Source organism: Rhineura floridana, chromosome 1 (assembly GCF_030035675.1).
Source record: "Rhineura floridana isolate rRhiFlo1 chromosome 1, rRhiFlo1.hap2, whole genome shotgun sequence".
In the NCBI taxonomy this organism is placed as follows: domain Eukaryota; kingdom Metazoa; phylum Chordata; class Lepidosauria; order Squamata; family Rhineuridae; genus Rhineura; species Rhineura floridana.
The window spans coordinates 212,663,632-212,682,949 of NC_084480.1; positions in this window are offsets into that span (position 1 = coordinate 212,663,632).

The following is a 19,318-nucleotide window of genomic DNA, read 5'->3' on the forward strand; positions in this document are numbered from 1 at the left end:
ACCTACTGTGGCTGCTGGAAAGGAATATAGTAGTTGGGGTTTGGGGCAGAAGTGGAGAGAAGCAGTCCACAGCTGACAGACACAGAAATGGAGTGCTCTAAAAAAAATAGCTCTTGCATATTGTATTGCTACAAAGACTTACAAAAGCAGGCCATCGCTACCATATTAATTCCATACTAGGAACAACTGTTCATGGCTTAATGACTTTGCCAAAGGACTACCTAACCATGCAATCTGTCAAAGCCTTCCCACCAAAATGTTAGCTGTTGCATTCTATTTCCTACAAATCCATGCACACCTAATAATGGATGCTGCAGTTATGAGGGTGCCCAGAGTATGAGATTAGTATTATAAAAAGTCCTAGCTTCAGAGGTTATTTAGTATGGAGCACATGCTATGAATGTACCAAGTGTCAGGTTTTTATATGCATAACTTGTAGACAGAGCTAGGTTTCTGCAAAGATTATACAGCCACAAGAGTGGCTGTATATTTTTGCCAGCATGGATTTTTCGCATTCCATAATGTTAAATCAAAAATACCCCCATGCCATTCTGATGCTTCCCATAAGCTCATTTCAAAACAAAACCTTACAAAATTTACATTCCTGAACTCAGAAGCACTTGTTTAACAACCCTCAAAATTTTCATGGTGAAACACAAAACAGAGAGAACAAAGAGTTCAAAGCGTAAAAAGAGAAAGAAAAACCCAGACCCCTTCTGGACTTTTTTCTGTCAGAGTTCTCATAATTTGTTGAAATTAATTAAAAATCAGCCATGTTCACCAAGTACCTGTAATCCTATTACTGACCTTGCCCCATACTCTGACCTTCATCTTCTGCAGTTTAAAAGTTTAAAAAATGCCTGCCTGATTTTTAATTAATTTAAGAAATTTTACATTGAACTCAATGATAATGGTGGGCATGCTCAGTAAGAACCAACTGTCAATGTTCTAAAAGCCAGACTCTCAGCTGTTTGGCTTCCCTAATTGGAGCCCCGCCCAAGCCAGATCTTGATTTCACTTGAGACAGTCATGGCTTCCCCCAAAGAAACCTGGGAAGTGTAGTTTGTGCTGAGAGGAGACTCCTATTTCCCTGAGAGCTCCAGTGGCCAGAGACTTTAACAGTCAGCTGCTCTGATTGAAGGTCTGTGAGGGGAACAGGGCATCTCCTAGCAACTCTCAGCACCCTTCACTAACTACACTTCCCAGGATTCTTTGAGAGAAGCCATGACTGTCTAAAGTGAAATAAAGGTCTGGTGTGGATGTGGCCAGGAACAGCTTTGGTTTAAATTTGGGTGAGAGACTACATGCGCCTGCTCTAGAATAATAAGGTGGGGGAAACCCTGAAAAGCAATGATACTGTTCACAATGTTTTCCTTTTGGAAAGGAAAGGGGTTTCCTCTCTGCCCAGTGCCCACCCACCCTCCACTGGTTACGGGAAAATGAAAGAAAAAACTCCCACAGACTGACCCCCGTTATGTCCACAAGTAGCTTGGTTTGCTGTCTGCTAAAGTGCTGGATGTTGTGAAGCACACTTTATGTACAGAGTTGCAAGCAAATGGCATGTCCTGTCTTAACATTTTAGACTTCTTTGAATGTGCCAGTATGCATGTGAATAAGGGTAATGCAGTAAACACTGTGTACTTGGACTTTCAAAAAGCTTTTGATTTTGTCTCTCATCAAAGAGTTCAGAGTAAGCTTAGCAACCATGGAATAAGAGGAGAGGACCTCTTCAGGATCAGGACCTGGTTAAAGAACAGCCCTGGGCTCCTACTCGGAGGAAGGGTGGGCTATAAATCAAATAAATAAAAGAACAAGAAGCAGGGAGTGGGAATAAACTGACAGTTCTCACAATGGAGTGATTAAGAAGTGGGGTTCCCCAGGAATCTATATTAGGGAAGAGGTGCTTTGTAACTTGTTCATAAACAATCTGGAGTTGGGGGTGAGCAGGTTTGCTGATGACATCAAATGGTTCAGGGTGGTAAAAATAAAAAGAGATTGCAAGGACCTCCAGAAGGATTCCTCTAAATTGGATGAATGTGCGTTAAAATAGCAAATCCACTTCAGTGTAAACAATTTCCCCCCTACCTTCACATATATGCTGATGTGGTCTGAACTGGCCATGACTGATGGGCAATGAGATCTTATAAAAATGTTAGCCCAGTGGCTGCTGTGAAAAGGGCAAATTCCATGTTAGGGACCAATAGGAAAGAGATTGAAAATAAAACTGCCAATATTATAATGCCATTTTACAAATCTATGGTGTGCCCACACTTAGAATACTGTGTACAGTTCTGATCACCACACCACAAAAAAGGATACTGTGTTGCTGAATAAAGTGCAGAAAAGGACAATCAAAAGGATGAAGGATCTATAATAATAATAATAATAAAATTTTATTTAGCAGACGCCCATCTGTCCGACTGAACGGACACTCTGGGCGACTTACAATATAAAATACAATCTACTCATATACATAATCATCACATTATTAATATCATAACATCTCATCTGAAGACCATCTTACATTAATACAATGTAAAACCTAACCCACCCCAGAGATCCCATAGGCCTGCCTGAAGAGCCAGGTCTTCAAGGCTCGGCGAAAAGTCAGTAGGGAGGGGGCATGCCGAAGGTCAAAGGGAAGTAAGTTCCAGAGGGTGGGGGCCATGATCGAAAAAGCCCTCTCCCTGGTCCGCACCAACCTAGCTGTCTTAGTCGGTGGGACCGAGAGAAGGTCCTGTGAGGCTGATCTTGTTTGGCGGCATATTTGGTGATGCTGGAGGCGCTCCTTCAGATAAACTGGGCCGGAACCGTATAGAGTTTTAAAGGTTAAAACCAACACCTTGAATTGGGCCCGGTATACAACTGGCAACCAGTGTAATTCAATCAACACTGGGGTGATGTGATCGCGGCGGCGGGTCTGCTTTATTAAGCGTGCCGCCGCGTTTTGTACCAGCTGGAGTTTCCGGACCGTCTTCAAGGGTAACCCCACGTAGAGCGCATTACAGTAGTCTAATCGAGAGGAGATCAGGGCATGTATCACTCGTGGGAGCAGATGTATGGGAAGATAGGGTCGCAGCCTCTGTACTAGATGAAGTTGGTACCAAGCTGCCCGGCTCACTGCAGAAACCTGAGCCTCCATAGACAGCTGGGAGTCCAAAATGACCCCGAGACTGCGGACCTGGTCCTTCAGGGGCAAACTCACCCCATTAAGTATCTAGAGCAGTTCCTCTATGTGGAAAGGTGACAACATTTGGGGCTTTCTATTTGGGAGAAAGGTGAGTAAGGGGGCCGTGAGAGAGGCATATACAATTATGAATGGTGTGGGGAGAGAGAGATTTTCTCCCTCTCATAATAGTACAACCCCAATGAGAGTATATTGGAAGATTCAGGGCAGATAAAAGGCAACACTTATTCATATAATGTATAGTAAAACTGGAAATTGCTGCCACAGGATGTAGTGATGGCCACCAATTCAAACGGCTTTAAATGAGAATTAGACAAATACCTGGAGGGTAGGACTATCAATGGCTGCTAGCCATGATCTACCTCCAGTGTATCCCTCTGAATTGCAAACAAGGAGAGTGCTGTTGTGCTCATGTTCTGCTTGCAGGCTTCCCATAGGCAGCTGGTTGGCCACTGTGAACAGGATGCTGGACAAGATGAGCCAATGGGCTGATCCAGCAGGGCTTACATTCTTATAGCATAAAAACAACTCATTTCCAGATGTTTCTGGTAATCAAGGTGTCTTGGGTGATTTGACTTTTTATTGTTACAGAACTGTTAACCATTTTGGTGCCCTCATGAGTGGGTTACAGCACAATCCTATGCATGTTTACTCAGAAGTAAGTCCCACTGTGTTAAGTGTGTATTGTTTTACAATATGGTCTTACACTTTCCTAGTACTCAAATTCTCAGATCTGTTTATATAAGATTGCAGTTAGTTGGTCAGTGAAGCTGAAGCATCCCTTTGGACAATTAATCACAATTACTCAAATAGTAGTCAAAGGTCCCTTTTGTGTGGTGGTGAAGTGTGTGTGTTCTTTTTCTCCACACACAGAATGTGTGCCGTAAATGCTCTACATGTTGGGCTACATGAGCACAGTTCTGAAAAGGAGGACGTGGTTGTGCAAATGAAGACTATGCATACGGAGACTAAACTTGTAAATGGACTATTTACATCTCATGTTACCTCATGCAATGATAGATAGAAGTTCATCCATACATTTTTTTAACAAAATGGACCTTGCATTTCTGTTACTGAATAAAACAATTAATTGATTTTTTAATCAATTAAATGCTTTAAAACATGCGTGGGCAACCTTTTTGGCCCTGAGGGCTACAAACTAACAAATGTTATTATTACATCTTTTATCTATTAAATCATTTAGGATGATTTTTTTTAAAAAATTGCATTGTGGTTATCATGGCTGCTTCTATGGACCCATCCGGTTCCAGTTGACGGTGTCGGGTGAGCTTTTTCTCCTCGTCTCTAGCTTTTGCTAGTTTTAGTTTCCCTAAACAACTATCTCACCCTGGCTTAAATCGAGAGACTTTATGATAACTTAATGCCTTTCAACTCCTAATTTATTAATATATCAACTTAACTGGTTGAAGAAACATGCGGGGTTGTTAATTAATTGGCGTCCTTGAAACTCTACACACCATCAGATACCAGACAGCAAAGAACTACATTTTAATCCTTTATACTTCATCGGGAATTTATAGCCAGATAATGGTGCTAGCAAGGAAAGAGAGAAAAGCTCTCGGATTTCCCCCTCTCCTTGAAAGCTTGCCAGGAAAGGAAAAGAAAAAGAAGAAACAGGAAAAGGTTCAGGATAAATCATTTTCATCTTCATCTCCAAGGCTGGCTAATAACCCAATTAAAGAACTAAGGGGACAGCAAAAAATCATGAACTTTTTTCCAAACAAGCCACAGTATTGTACTGAATGGGATAGCTGGCAGGTTGCAGCCACTCCCTCAGACTGGTCTCTTCCCCTTAAGCGCTTTTCTCACAGCTCATGGAGGGATCCACCTGCAGTGAACTTAGCTGATGAAATAGAGTTGGCTGAAAGCCAGAATTTAACAAATGGAATTTCTCCAAAAGAGGCCAGCTACGTAATGCCTATAAAACGTTTGCGAACAGCCTACTGATAATTCCTCACAGGATGCCACTGACTTGCCACATACATCCTCCATAAAGCAGAGCGCCTGTATATTTCATCATAAGGGGGTGGGCTTTTTCCCCAGACGGCCCCTAGACCATGTTGACAACCCCTCTTTGAGAGACGATCTTTCCAGACAAGGCCCGTCCCTAAGAGACTGGATGCTTATGTTGACATCAGATTTGGAGCATGTTAAATCATACTTGAATGAATGCAATTCACTTTTGACAACTTTAGTCTCTTTGCAACGAAAATCTCATCCCCCTTATTCGACTACTGTGCATGCTCAATCGGCAAACCCCGTTGTATCTGTAGAGCTACCCTGCCAAAAGTCTACTCGGACTAAAAAAAGGCGACCAGTGCCTTCTATAAAAAAGAGCAAAAATATAAAGTCATATAAAATACCAAGGAGTAATAGGATGAATTTTAAACGACTTTTCAGCTTGTTGAATAATCTCACAGAAGAGGATCGAACAAGGTCAAGATTGATACAGGACAAACATCCCTCCAAGGACTGTTCTTTGGTCCCCATTGTAGGAGGACCTGACCCCCCTCCTCTGCTGCCAACTACAAAAGAATTAAGTATTGACCCTATCCCGAGTCTAACTCGCTTTACTCCCTTCCAGGACCCTTGGCAAGAAGTACTAGAGGACGGGCAGACAAAACAGAATTCAGAGCCAGCAATATCAACGCCTCGATGGAATCTTGTTCTGAATAGACGCAAATTGGTTTTTGGTAATTACCCTAAGCCGTGGGGTTATACTTCGCCTGATAATAGAAGACGCTATTTTATAGATATTATAAGTAAAGTGACGTCATTGCCCTTAAAAATAAATGATATCACGCAGATAGAATACTTCTACTATAATGATACCAGGGCTAGGGCGGTGGTTGCTTTTACTTCCCAGGAGGTAGCTAATCAAATATGGCTCAGAAAGGAATCATTGTCTAAGGTGGATATAGTAACTTCAATTTTTTTTGAAAATTTAGCACCTCCTATGGGACTAACTACTCATCTCTACTTACCCCAAAGAAGAACGTATCCTCCGGCCCGGACTAACCCTAGCCTGTTGATTGACCTGGACTGTTGGGATTAAGCTGGAGGAAAGGAGGAAACTATCATAGCTCCGGAAAGTGCGGCTCAGGGTAAGGATTTGGGGGCTTGCACCTCCACTTCGAACAATGACTCCTGGATGACAGTTCCGTTGAACTTTAACGGGTCGACTAATTTGAATTATCCGGAGGCAGTAATTGGGGGAGGAGAAACGGCCTGTGTATTGTCCTTGGACCACGAACAAATATCAACTCGTGAGGTAACCCATCGGGAAGGGTGATTAGACGACTTTAAGGAGAAAGAGGAACAAGCTTTACTCCAGTCATTTAGCCATCTGCCTGCGAACGAACGGGACGGTATTTTAGATAGACTTGTCCAACTCATTCTGCGTCTATCTGCTATCCATGAACAGACAATAGGGGATCCCCCCATCGCAAACAGGGCCACTTCCTCAGCCTCCATCACATCGAGCTAGTTCCCCCCTGATACTGTCTTCCACCGTCCGAGTAAAGGATGGTAGTAACAGCTTAACTTCAATGGTGGACGTAATTAATTCAGATTGACACTTTACGATTCTCTCCTGGAACATAATGGGATGGACTAACAAATTCAAAGAGGCAGATCTAACCCCTTTTCTGTCTAATTTTAAAATCATTTGTCTCCAGGAAACTTGGGCGACATCAGATTTACCTGTGTTTTTAAATGGTTTCCGAGCTTTTACTCTCCCCGCGATTAAATACAATTCCAAAGGCAGAGGTAGTGGGGGCCTCTGCATTTTTATTTCTGCAGATTTATCAGCAGACATTCAAACCCTAGATCCAAAATGTGCACATTATGTCCAAGATGTGAGGATAACAGGCCCTTTTACTGGTGCCTTAATTATCGTAAACGCCTATTTCCCCCCTACCGCAGCCAAAAAGCTAGCACCTGGTTGTATATGGGACCAATTATCAGAGTTTCTTTCATTCCTGGATTGCCAATTCCCCTCTTATAGGGTAATACTCTGTGGAGACTTTAATGCTAGGTTGGGACCCGGGTGGATTGAGGGACCCTCATCAAACCAAGGTCCGATCACCATTCCCCTGAATGCTAGGGTCTCTCAAGACCAATTAGTTAATAAACAAGGCTTGAGGCTAGCAGAACTCATCCAAGTACATCATATGGAGTGTTTACATGGTTCTGTTGTGGACTTGACCAATGGAGCATTGACATACTTCTCACCCAGGGGAGCTAGCGCAATAGATTTTACGTTTGTCTCAAGGGCGTTAGTCCCAGAAGTTTGCAAGTTTGCAGTGCTTGACAGAATCGAAAGTGATCATTTCCCTACTCTAACAGCTTTGAGTTTATGCCAACCTCTGCCACCCCCTGTCTTACCAAATTTGGAGGGCTTTCAAATAGCTGATCGCAGAGTACGATGGTCCCCCAACCTGTATACTTCTGCTTTGCAACTCCTGGTTAGCAATACTTTGCTCTCACTCAGGCAAGGAATTAGGGACATGGAGATTGATGCCCACAACTCTTACCAGCGTATTATTCTCCTTCTCAAACCTCTGTTGACTCAAAAGGTTTCCCACAGGGCTGTTCGACCTGTGAGTACGAGATGGTTTGACCACGAATGTAAAACTGCCAAACGCCAGTTAGCTAATTATGCAAGAAGAACAATAAGGGACCCAATTACTTTCAGTCATGACCATCTTGTCCACCTCCGCTCCTCATACAGGGCCTTACTAAGACAAAAAAGGGCCCTATTTAATAAGAGCACAATGGCAACAGCTTAACCAAGCGATGCTGGATGGCAATGAGCGCTTGTTTTGGGATATGGTAACGGGGAACCGGAGCATTTAGACAGCTCATAATTGGACAAATCCCCGCTTCTGAGTGGCATGATCACTTTACCAAGTGGTATTCAGTTCCGGTTTCCATCACTGTTTCTCCCTTGCTCTTTAAGGAGGCGGACCTTCCCAACTGGCCCCCGGTTACGGAATCACAAATTGAGGCCCTTATCTCTTCATTAAAAAGGGGTAAGGCGCCGGGGGAAGATATGATACCATCTGAACTTTTTACTAACTTTATAGATTGGTGGGCACCCATTCTGGCTAAACTGTTCACTAAGATTAATTCCACGGGTACTATGCCGGAGGGATGGAAGCAGAGTATTGTTGTCCCTATTTTTAAAAAAGGAGAGAAACATGACTCAAATAACTATCGGCCCATCAGCCTCCTAGATGTGGGAGCTAAGTTATATAGTAAATCTCTTCTGCTTAAATTGGAAGAGTGAGAAGCAGCTAATGCGGTTATATACCCGGAGCAAGCAGGATTTTGGAAAGGCCAGAGTACTATTGATCATTGTGCCACTCTTCACTTCCTAGTTAGAAATTCGATGATGGGACCCACAAAGCATCTTTATGTCGCCTTTGTCGATCTGGTGGCTGCCTTCGACTCTATCGATAGAAAACGTTTGTGGGCCAAGCTTGCTTGCACCAACATCGATAAACGTCTCTTATATTTAATTAGGGAATTGTATTCCAACAACAGCATGAGAATAAGAGTAGGAAACAATCTAACAGAACCTATTTTAACAAACAAGGGTGTAAAACAAGTCTGCCTTTTAGCACCAATTTTATTTAACCTCTACCTAAATGACATCGTTGCTGAATTGGCGGGCCCAAAATTCTTTCCCCCCTCAGTAGGAAACAGGAAGGTCTCTATGCTATTATACGCGGACGACATGATTCTCTTATCTCTCACTAGGCATAGGTTTAAGGAGATTACTGGCAAACCTAGATGTGTACTGCAAAAAGGAACAACTACAAATAAACTACCAGAAAACTAAGACAATGGTTTTTGGGAGAAGACATTGTAACCATAAATGGACCATCGGAAAACAATTAATAGAACAATGTTGTTCGTATAAATATCTAGGGATCCAGTTCCAAGATACCCTTTCTTGGAAAAAACAAATCGCTACCATCAAACTTATAGCTACTAGGTCTGCAGGGGCAATCCTTAAATTTTATAGGACTGCAGGGGGCCATCTTGTGGCCCCTGCCCTAAAATTTTTCCAGAACAAGGTCATACCGCAGATCCTCTATGGGGCAGCCATTTGGGGATGGGAGGCTTCTTCTTTTCCCTCTTTAGAAGCTGTTCAAAACAACTTCCTCAGACAACTTATGCGGTTACCACCTGGTACCCCTGCCGCGTTTTTGAGAGCTGACTCTGGTCTTCTCCCTGTTAGCGCTCAAATTCATAACTCCATGTTGACATATTGGGCCTCGCTATCAAATGCCCCAGCAAAGATATTGGTGAAGGCCTGTTTCGATAAGGCCATGACAGATAGTTCTTGGAATTCCAAATTCTTGACAATATACCATCTTTACCATATCACAACTCAACCTGCTCCCTCGCTGAATAGATCCCAAATCCGAGAACAGTTAGAGCGACATTGTGTATGGATGGACAGATTAGCAATCTCTAACTCTAAGTTCTCTAGGTAGTATGGCATGTTCAAATCCGATCACCTAAGGGCAAACTATTTGTCTCACTCTCTACCTGTCCATCTAAGACATGCTTAGATGTCAGACAATGCCAACTCCCATCATGTCAGGTCGTCATCATCAGATTCCGTGGAGTCAGCGGTTGTGCATATGCCAATCAGGAAAGGTGGAAGATCTACCCCATTATTTACTTGATTGCCCACTTTATGCTCATCCTAGAACTAAATTCCTTGACACCATAATTAAGTGTCAAGGACCTTGTTGGGTAGAACAAATAATCTCATTCCTCCTAGCTGATAGCGATTATAGAGTCACATATAGGGTGGCCCTCTTTGCCCTAGCCGCACAAAAGTTGAGGGCCAAGCAACTAACGGATCTGGGGTTTTAGGGTTAATAGAGATTTTAAAATTTTAATGTTTTACTTACAGTGTTTGTATTTGAATGTATAAAACTTTTATAACTGTTGCGATGACCTATGGTCCGGCAATAAACTGACTGACTGACTGGCTGCTTCTATGCAAAACAGCTACCCATTTTGTATTGCCTTCACCACTTAATGTATTTACAAAATTGGTTCCAAGTTCCTTTCTTGCAAATATTTGGTAAGGTTGATTAGAGTTCAGCCTGGAAGATGATCCCACACCTGTTTTCACTTGTATTCCTACATTTGTTGTTTTGTCTTCTCTTGAGCAACTGATATGCTTTGTGGAATTGGGTCAGATTGCAACAAGCCAAGCAAATCTCTTGAAATTCACATGCTTAGGATATGTCTGTGACTGTGGCTCCATGACAAATTTGGGGACCAACCACTGACCAAAGCTCCCTCTTGGACTCGCTGCTGCTATGTTGTCTTCCCTTTCAGAGACTAGTAATGTAAAAGCCCCAAGTTGAAATTGAACCCTTGCAGACTAAGTTTTAAATACGTTCTGATATATAAAGAAAATTGTCACATGCACCATGAATACCAGTCAGTTAACCTAGACCAGAAGTCTTCAGACTTTTCAGACCTGGGATGCATCCCTTAAGGGATATGTGGCCCACCTTTAACTTTTGATTGTATGCTTATGTAATACACACACACACTTGAAAACCCTTAAAACAATTGTGAAATGAAAGGTGGTAGAGCTGTGGCTCATAATGCAACCATTGGAGGCCATGGAAGAGAGAAGGTAGAAAAAGGCTGTGGTAGAGATTCAGGTTTATGTGTGTAGCTACATAAATCAGTTTATTAGTCATTTCATCTAAGGTCTCTGTGTTTAGTGGCAGTATGCCTATGAACAGTTGTGGGGGGAGGGCAACCTAAGAGAAGGGATATTACCTCCATTGTTTGTTGGCAGAGAAAAAAGATAAAAGAGGATTATGCTTGTAGCAATACAGATGTTCAGAAGCAATGTGAACAGTTGCTGGAGTTTAACAGAAGAGGAGGGATATAGCCTTTCTTTCCTGCTTGTGGACTTCCCATAGGCATCTAACCAGTCAATGCTGGAAATAGGATGTTGGACTAGATTGGAATGGCCAGTGTGGTGCCCTCTTATGTTACTGGACTCCTGCTCCCAGTATATCTGACCAATGGTTATGCTGGCTAGGACTGATAGGAGCTGGAGTCCAACGACATCTAGAGGGCACCACACTGGCTACCCTTGGGTTACGTGGATCCAGCACAGCTCTTATAAAGGTGGATGGTGAGCTTGGAAATCCCCTTGCATGAAATACAGGGGTGTATCGAGTAGACTTCATACCTGAACGTGAACGGTAAAGTGGTGGCTTCTGCTAAGTGAAGAAAATCTGGCTCTAAGACCATTCATTAGTAGAACATGCTGCTTAAGGAGGCTGTCCGATCTCCTTCCTTGGAAGACTTCAAGACAAGACTGCCTGGCCATCTACCTGTTGGCACTCCTTTAGGTACAATACTCCTTTAGGTATCAGGACATGGAATTAGATCCTTGGAGTCCCTTCAGCTCTCCTTCTTACCAAAGCTATAAACTCTGCATACCTTCTCTAAACATTTCAAATGCCTGTAATGGAAGCTGAAAACAGAAACATTTAAACACCACTCAACAACCACTAGATGTAATCTGCTTGACTTATGTATTATGTTTCCCCATGCTCAAGTGGAATACAGCACCTTCCAATCCATTCTCAAATGCAATATTACTTTTTTATTTATGACATTTCTATCCTGCCCTTCTTCCCCAAAGCTGCCCAGGGCAGCAATATCTATCCAGTATAGTCTAATCTGGTCCATGCATTCCATTGTTTAAGGGCTGTTGCCCTGTTTTCGGAAGCTGGTTAGTACTATCATTAGACTTATCATAATATGACCCAAGTCTGTGGGGGAAGCTGTATAGAGAGTTATTTTAAAACTTGTCTTATATTGAAGCAACGTGAAGTCTAAATATAGCCAGTTCTGTTACATGGAAGAATGAGTCCTATGTTTTCATTTCAGCATTGAGTCCTTTACAACATAAGATTCCACAATGAATGAATCATACAATTTCATTCTATTTCAGCACTTCACTGCACTGCTGGAGAGGTTGCCAACCTCTTTATAGCCTCTACTTCTTTGTCTTTAGCAAGATGTGCAGATATTAAGGCACTTGGCCTTTTGATTTCCACAGTTCTTAAATGGCCAGTTGGCAGCTTTAAGCTGCAAGCCAATACATATTTACTCAGAAGTAAGCTCCGTTGGTTTCAATGGAACTTACTCCTAGGTATGTATTGGATTGCAGCCCTAGTTGTTGGCGATGTAATCATTTGATATTGCAATGAGACCAGTTTTTTGAAAGAGTTTTTTCATTTTCTTTTCATTTCCCAGCAAAGAATTCTGAGTTCTGTGCAGTATTCAAGGATTCCTAGATTTCTTAATCACATTCTGTCTCAGCAGCAAATTCAGGCTGTTGATATAGATTTTTATTCACTGAATTAATCATCAAAGGAGAAAGGTTGTTCAGGACTAGCAAATCAATATTTTGCTGAGCAGTTCTGAATTCTCCCATGTTCTTTCTGATTAAAACCTGTCCCTTCACTTGTTCAAGCACTCCACTTAAGCCTTTTGCTCTCAGCTGATCTCAATAAACAACAAGCCTGAGTTTAGCAGCAAACTTGCTCTACAAGTTCTGAATGACCTATATGAGTCTCCTGCATCAGGACTAGTTCTGTGTATCTAGAAAAGTAACACATTTGTATGACCTTTCCAGAAAATAAATCCCTTCTACATGTTGCTGTGATCTGTCTGGCAATATGGTGGTAAGTAGAGGTACTAGAGATGAACTTTTCATTACCTACTTCACAGTGCTCTGTTAGAGTCTGAATCTGGCTGTTTAGGCTTGGCTGGAGGTCTTTCTATAAAGTCATATCTTACTAACTGCCCCACTAGGGCCGTCGCTAGGGTTGCCAGGCTCAGGGCCTGAGATTGATCCTGTATCTTTAGGAGAAGAGAAAATCAGCCAAGTGCAGGTGTTCTTGCAATCCTGTAATGGGAAAAACCACAAGGTGGAATTCTCCCTTCCCCCTGCACAACTTTTAAAGATACAGAAGACCTCTTGGAGCCTGAAAAACGCAGTAAAAGTAGAACAAGAGCTGCGTGAGTGGGGCCTTACTCTAATTGAAAACTGCCGTATTAGCGGAATGCCAAAAAGCGGGCCACCAAAAAGCGGGGTCCTACTGTACTGGGCTGTTGTTCACTAAAACAGGAAGTCTTCATTCTCTTTCTTCCTGAATTGCTTCCACCATTCTTGGCCACCTGCATACTGCTAGAAAATGCTTCTTATCATGGCACTTTCTACCTTTTCCCTCTTCTGCTGGACATGGTTCTGTCATTCCTCTTTACTGGATCTATTTTAACTGATGCAGCAGCCCTGTATTACTGGCCTATAGGTCTCAATGCTGTTTCTTTATGGCAGGGCTCGCTAGCCTTTTTGGATCGGGGGCACATTTCAAATTTTGATGGTTTTGTGGGTGCCAGTCACAAAATGGCAGCCATGTTCCGCTGGTCCTGATTGTGCAGATACAGCTGTTAATGGCACAAGACTCCTTTTTTCCTCCAATGCCAGTCCTGAACCAAAGCCTAGGCTACCATCCTGTACCCACTTAACTGCGAGTAAGCTCCATTAAACACAAAGACTTTCTTCTAGTAGACATGTATACCATGGTACTGTGAATTCTTAATGAGTGTCTGGCTTTAGGTCATTCACAGCATTAGACACACCTAAACCTCTTTCAGTAATGTAGTGGCAAACCCAGAAGTGCAGGCTTCTTTTATGATAGTCACACCCATAGCCACACCCCATCCCTGTTTGTTTGTTTTCTTTTTTGATGCTGGGTTGAGAATGAGATCCTTGTTAGTGCCTTCTCACACAACAACAACTGCCCCAAGGAGCCATTTAGCATGAAAGGGGTGAGTGTTAGCTCTGAAGAGTCTTCTCAGTGGCTGACTCACCTCCTTTCACTCTGATTTGTTCCAATTAGCAATAAAGGAGTGGAAGCATGTTAGAAGATTCTTCTCAGTGGCTAACACGCTCCCCTTTCATGCTGATTGATTCATAGGGTGCTGAAGATATAGGGACCCTGCTCCCCCAAAAGATAAGGAGTCTAAGACCCCCCAAGACCCTGGTAGAGTGCAATCCTATACATGTACACTTACAGGATAGTGGTATTGCAGAAATACTCTAGGGAGTATCTGATCTCAGACGGCCTATACAGGAAAGATGCATCCTGGTTGCTAAGGGCAAAAAAAACTACAGAGATGCCAAGGACTACTAGACAATAAGACAGAAGCAGGAAAAGTGCACTAAAGGGAAGGCAGTTAGCCGAAGCTCTTTAGGACCCCAAGGATCCCCATCTGGTGCCCAAACAACTCACTTATCAGTCACAGCTCTGACTTCCCTCATAGTCTAAAAACATTGACAGGTGGGAGTTGCCAGCCTGGCTCATTTCACAGAAATCACTTAGAAGGATGCCTGCACATTTTGCTTCATAACTTACTTTCTAGGAGGACTGAAGACTTACTTTTTAAAGAAACAAAAGCTCAGAGTCTGGAGCCCCTGCCTAGGAACAGCAGTGCAGGCCTTCATGGGTGCGACAGTGCCCACAGTTGCCAGGTTGACAAACCCTACTTTATGATTTCCCTTTGTTGTTGTTATGAGCCTTCAAATCAACTATGACTTGTGGCGACCCTATGAATCAGTGACCTCCAACAGCATCTGTTATAAACCATTCTGTTCAGTTCTTGTAAGTTCAGGTTTGTGGCTTCCTTTATGGAATCAATCCATCTCTTGTTTGGCCTTCCTCTTTTTCTACTCCCTTCTGTTATTCGCAGCATTATTGTCTTTTCTAGTGAATCATGTCTTCTCATTATGTGTCCAGAGTATGATAACCTCAGTTTCATAATTTTAATTTTTAGTGATAGTTCTGGTTTAATTTGTTCTAACACCCAATTATTTGTCTTTTTTGCGTTCCATGGTACTGGCAAAGCTCTCCACCAATACCACATTTCAAATGAGTTGATTTTTCTCTTATCAGCTTTTTTCACTGTCCAACTTTCACATCCATACATTCTCATTTTCTCAGAAGCATTGTTAATGTGAGGTTTGTGTCCATCTGCAACTGTGCTGACAAACTGGTATCCCTTGTGTCCAGCATAGTCCCATCTCTGAAGTTAGCCCATGTTCCAAACACCTTTTGTTTGATATTGTGTCTTCTTACTAGAGATAGGGGAGAATTTCAATTCAGTTTGCATTTCAGATCAAATCTGTCAAATTTACAGTTTTTGAAACAATATGAGAACAGAAACACAGCTTTCCTTTGAAATTCACACTTATTTGAATTTTGCAATGCAGTTCGCCAACCAAACAATGTTTACAAATATGTTAGGGTAAAGTGTGCATAAAAATGAACATATAAGTGAAAATAACATACAAAATTGCATTATATGGCAAGACCTTCTTTGTAAAAAATGTGTACATTAGTCACAACTGCCTACAAAAATGTGTTTATTAGGAGAAAATCACACTAAATTGTAGAAGAATTTTCATGAGGATTAAAAGAATATTTGCAAATTGCTGCAGAAATGTGAACTGAATTTAAGATTAGAAAAATGAGAAACTGAGAGAACCAAAATTAACAGATCTTTCCATCCCTACTTCCCACAAAATGCCCCCAACACCTCCAAAAGTAGGTTAAACACGGCAAAAATGTTTCCTTTGGAAATTCTACATATATGCACCTTTGTGTCGTCCCTAGGACATTTGGTACTAGTCACTATTAAAATGATGGAGTAGGCTTTCTAGGGACAGTGAGACAGCTGTATGGCAGACCAAAGTTTGTTCTAAGGTGTAGCTAGACATATTGTGTGCAGTGTCAAAAAATTTGTATAGTGTGAAATAAGTGTTTGTGCAAATGAGCACATGGGATTTAATATTATTGGCGATCACTCATGGCAGAGTAAGATTGTCTTCCAAGATAAGGTCTTTAACAGTGGGTCCATAAGTGACTGTGGAGGCCAATTCTGGATCCACACAGCCTCCCACAGTGAGGACACAGGTTTCCAGGTGGAAGATGGTCGCGATGAGGATTTGTTTGACTTGCCTTCCGCTTGGCTCGTTCGTCCCGTTCATCCTGTATTCGTGCTTCTTCAAAGTCCACAGCACCTTTGATAATAGCCGACCTCCATTTCGGATGTTCATGGACCGAGACTTCCCAGTTCTTGATGTTCATGTTACATTTTTTTAGATTCGCTTTAAGAACATCTTTAAACCTCTTTTGCTGTCCACCGATATTCCATTTTCCATCCTTAAGTTGGGAGTAAAGTAGCTGCTTTGGAAGATGATGATTAGGCATTCGAACAACATGGCCGTTCCAGCAAAGTTGATGTTGAAGGATTATTGTTTCAACACTGGTAGTCTTTGCTTCTTCCAAAATGCTAACATTAGTCCATCTGTCTTCCCAAGTAATTTGCAGAATTTTCCGGAGGCAGCGTTGGTGGAATCTTTCAAGAAGTTGGGAGTGGCGTTTATAAATGGTCCATGTTTCACAGGTGTACGGTAAGGTCGATAGTACAATGGCTTTGTAAATAATCATTTTGGTCTCCCTGCAAATATCCCAATCCTCAAACACTCTACGCTTCATTCGGGAGAATGCGGCACTCGCAGAGCTCAGATGATGTTGAATTTCAGCATCAATGTCAGCTTTTACAGAGAGATGGCTGCCGAGATAGGGGAAGTGATCAATATTCTCTGACATCACACCATTAAGCTGGATTGATGGTGCTTCAGAGGAACTAGTTCACACCTGTTGATGAAGCACTTTGGTTTTTTTAATATTAAGTGAGAACCCAAGCTTTCCATATGCTTCTGCGAAGACATTTAGGATAGTTTGAAGATCTTTCTCTGAATGTGCAGAGACTACATTATCATCGGCATATTGAAGTTCTATGACAGAGGTTGACATTACCTTACTTTTTGCTTTCAGCCTACTGAGGTTAAAAAGCTTTCCATCTGTTTGATATATGATGTTCACGCCAGTAGGAAGTTTCCCCTCAATAAGGTGTAGAATCATAGCAATGAAGATAGCAAATAAGGTCGGAGCAATGACGCATCCCTGTTTTACGCCTGATCTGACTCTGAATGGTTCACCCTGAAAGCCGTTGTTGTCCAAAATTGTTGCTGTCATGTTGTCATGAAGGAGTCACAAAATATTCACAACTTTATCAGGGCATGCAGTTTTCAGAAGGATGGTCCAGAGAGCGGTTCAATTCACAGTGTCAAAGGCCTTGATCAGATCAATAAACGTTGATTCTGCTCCCGGCATTTTTCTTGAAGCTGTTGTGCACTGTCCCCCTGGAAGGGCAGAAGGGCGGAAACCATTTTGAGATTCGGGGAGGACATCCTCTGACATCAGCAGGAGGCAATTTGCGAGGATCCTTGCAAGGATTTTACCTGCAATAGCAAGAAGAGAGGTACCTTGATAGTTCCCGCAATCTGTTCTATCACCCTTTTAAAAAGGGTGATAATTATGGGTTGCCTGAAGTCTTCCAGGATCTCCTCCCTCATCCAGATATTTTCGATGAGCTTATGAAGTTGTTGTGTAAGTTCAGGCCCACCTTCTTTAAAGTCTTCAGCAGGAATCCCATCAGGTCCACTAGCAATGTTGTTCTTCATTTGATTGATGTCTTTACTGACTTCATCCAAATTAGGGGATACTGCAAGCTCGTCTCTAGTTTGTTGTTGTGGAATTTGCGAGAAGACCTCATCAGCCACAATAGAGTTACAATTAAGGGGGTCATGGTAATGTTCTTTCCAGCGCAGTGCAATAGACTCTTTATCATTAAGAAGTTTGCTACCATCCATTGAATGTAAGGGATTTGTACCGTAATTTTTTGGTCCATAGAAGGCCTTTGTGGCAGTAAAAAAGCCCCGTGCATCGTGAGCATCTGCAAAATGCTGGATTTCTTGAGCTTTCTTTATCCACCAGGCATTCTTAAGTTCTCTAGTTCTTCTTTGGACCTCAGCCTTTGCACTGGCATAGATTTTTTTCTTAGCAGCACTTTTAATGTCTTTCTGCCATATCTGGAAGGCTTTCCTTTTCTTGTCGATATGTTCGATCTCACTATCATTCCCATCAAACCAATCCTGATGTTTCTTAGTTTGGTATCCAATAGTTTGTTCACATGCTGCAATAATGGATGTCTTCAGTTTAATCCAGTGTTCCTCGACGTTTTCAGGGAGTTCCATCGGTAGATGTTTCTTGAGAGTTGTTTGAAAGCAGGCTCACTTAATAGGATCTTGAAGGGCATGGATGTTCATTTTACGCCTTAGTTTTCTTCCTTGGAGCCTACGTTGAGGAACAATATTAATGGCCATAGTGGATCGAATTAATCGGTGATCTGTCCAGCAGTCATCAGCACTCGTCATGGCCCTAGTGAGGAGTACATCACGACAATCTCTGGCATGGACAATTACGTAATCCAAGAGATGCCAGTGTTTTGACCGAGGGTGCTTCCATGATGTTTTAAATTTATTTTTCTGACAAAAGAGTGTGTTTGTAATAACAAGATTGTGCTCTGCACATTTAGTCAGAAGTAGAATGCCCTTCAGGTTGCTATTGCCAAATCCTTCTTTCCAAATGGTTTCTGTCCATAAATCAAAATCATGCCCAACTCTTGCATTGAAATCACCCAAGAGTATAATTTTATCCTCCTTAGGCATCTCTGATAAGATGGTGTCCAGCTGGTTATAAATATTTTCCTTGATGTCTTCATCAGCATCTAATGTTGGTACATAAGCACTTACAATAGTTGCCTGCTGGTTTTTGGCAAGTTTTAACTGGAAATTTGAGAGTCGGTCATTAATACCAATAGGAACTTCTGATATGAGCCTCACAAGATTATTTTTAATAGCAAAGCCTACTCCATGTATTCGTCGTTCTTGTTCAGGCAGTCCTTTCCAGAAGAAGGTATAACCTCCTTTTTCTTCCTTCAGTTGTCCTTCTCCTGCTCTTTGAGTTTCTTGGAGTGCTGCTATGTCAATATTAAAACGTCTCAGCTCCCTTGCGATGATGGCAGTCCTGCATTCAGGACGTTCACTATCTGTATTGTCCAGCAATGTCC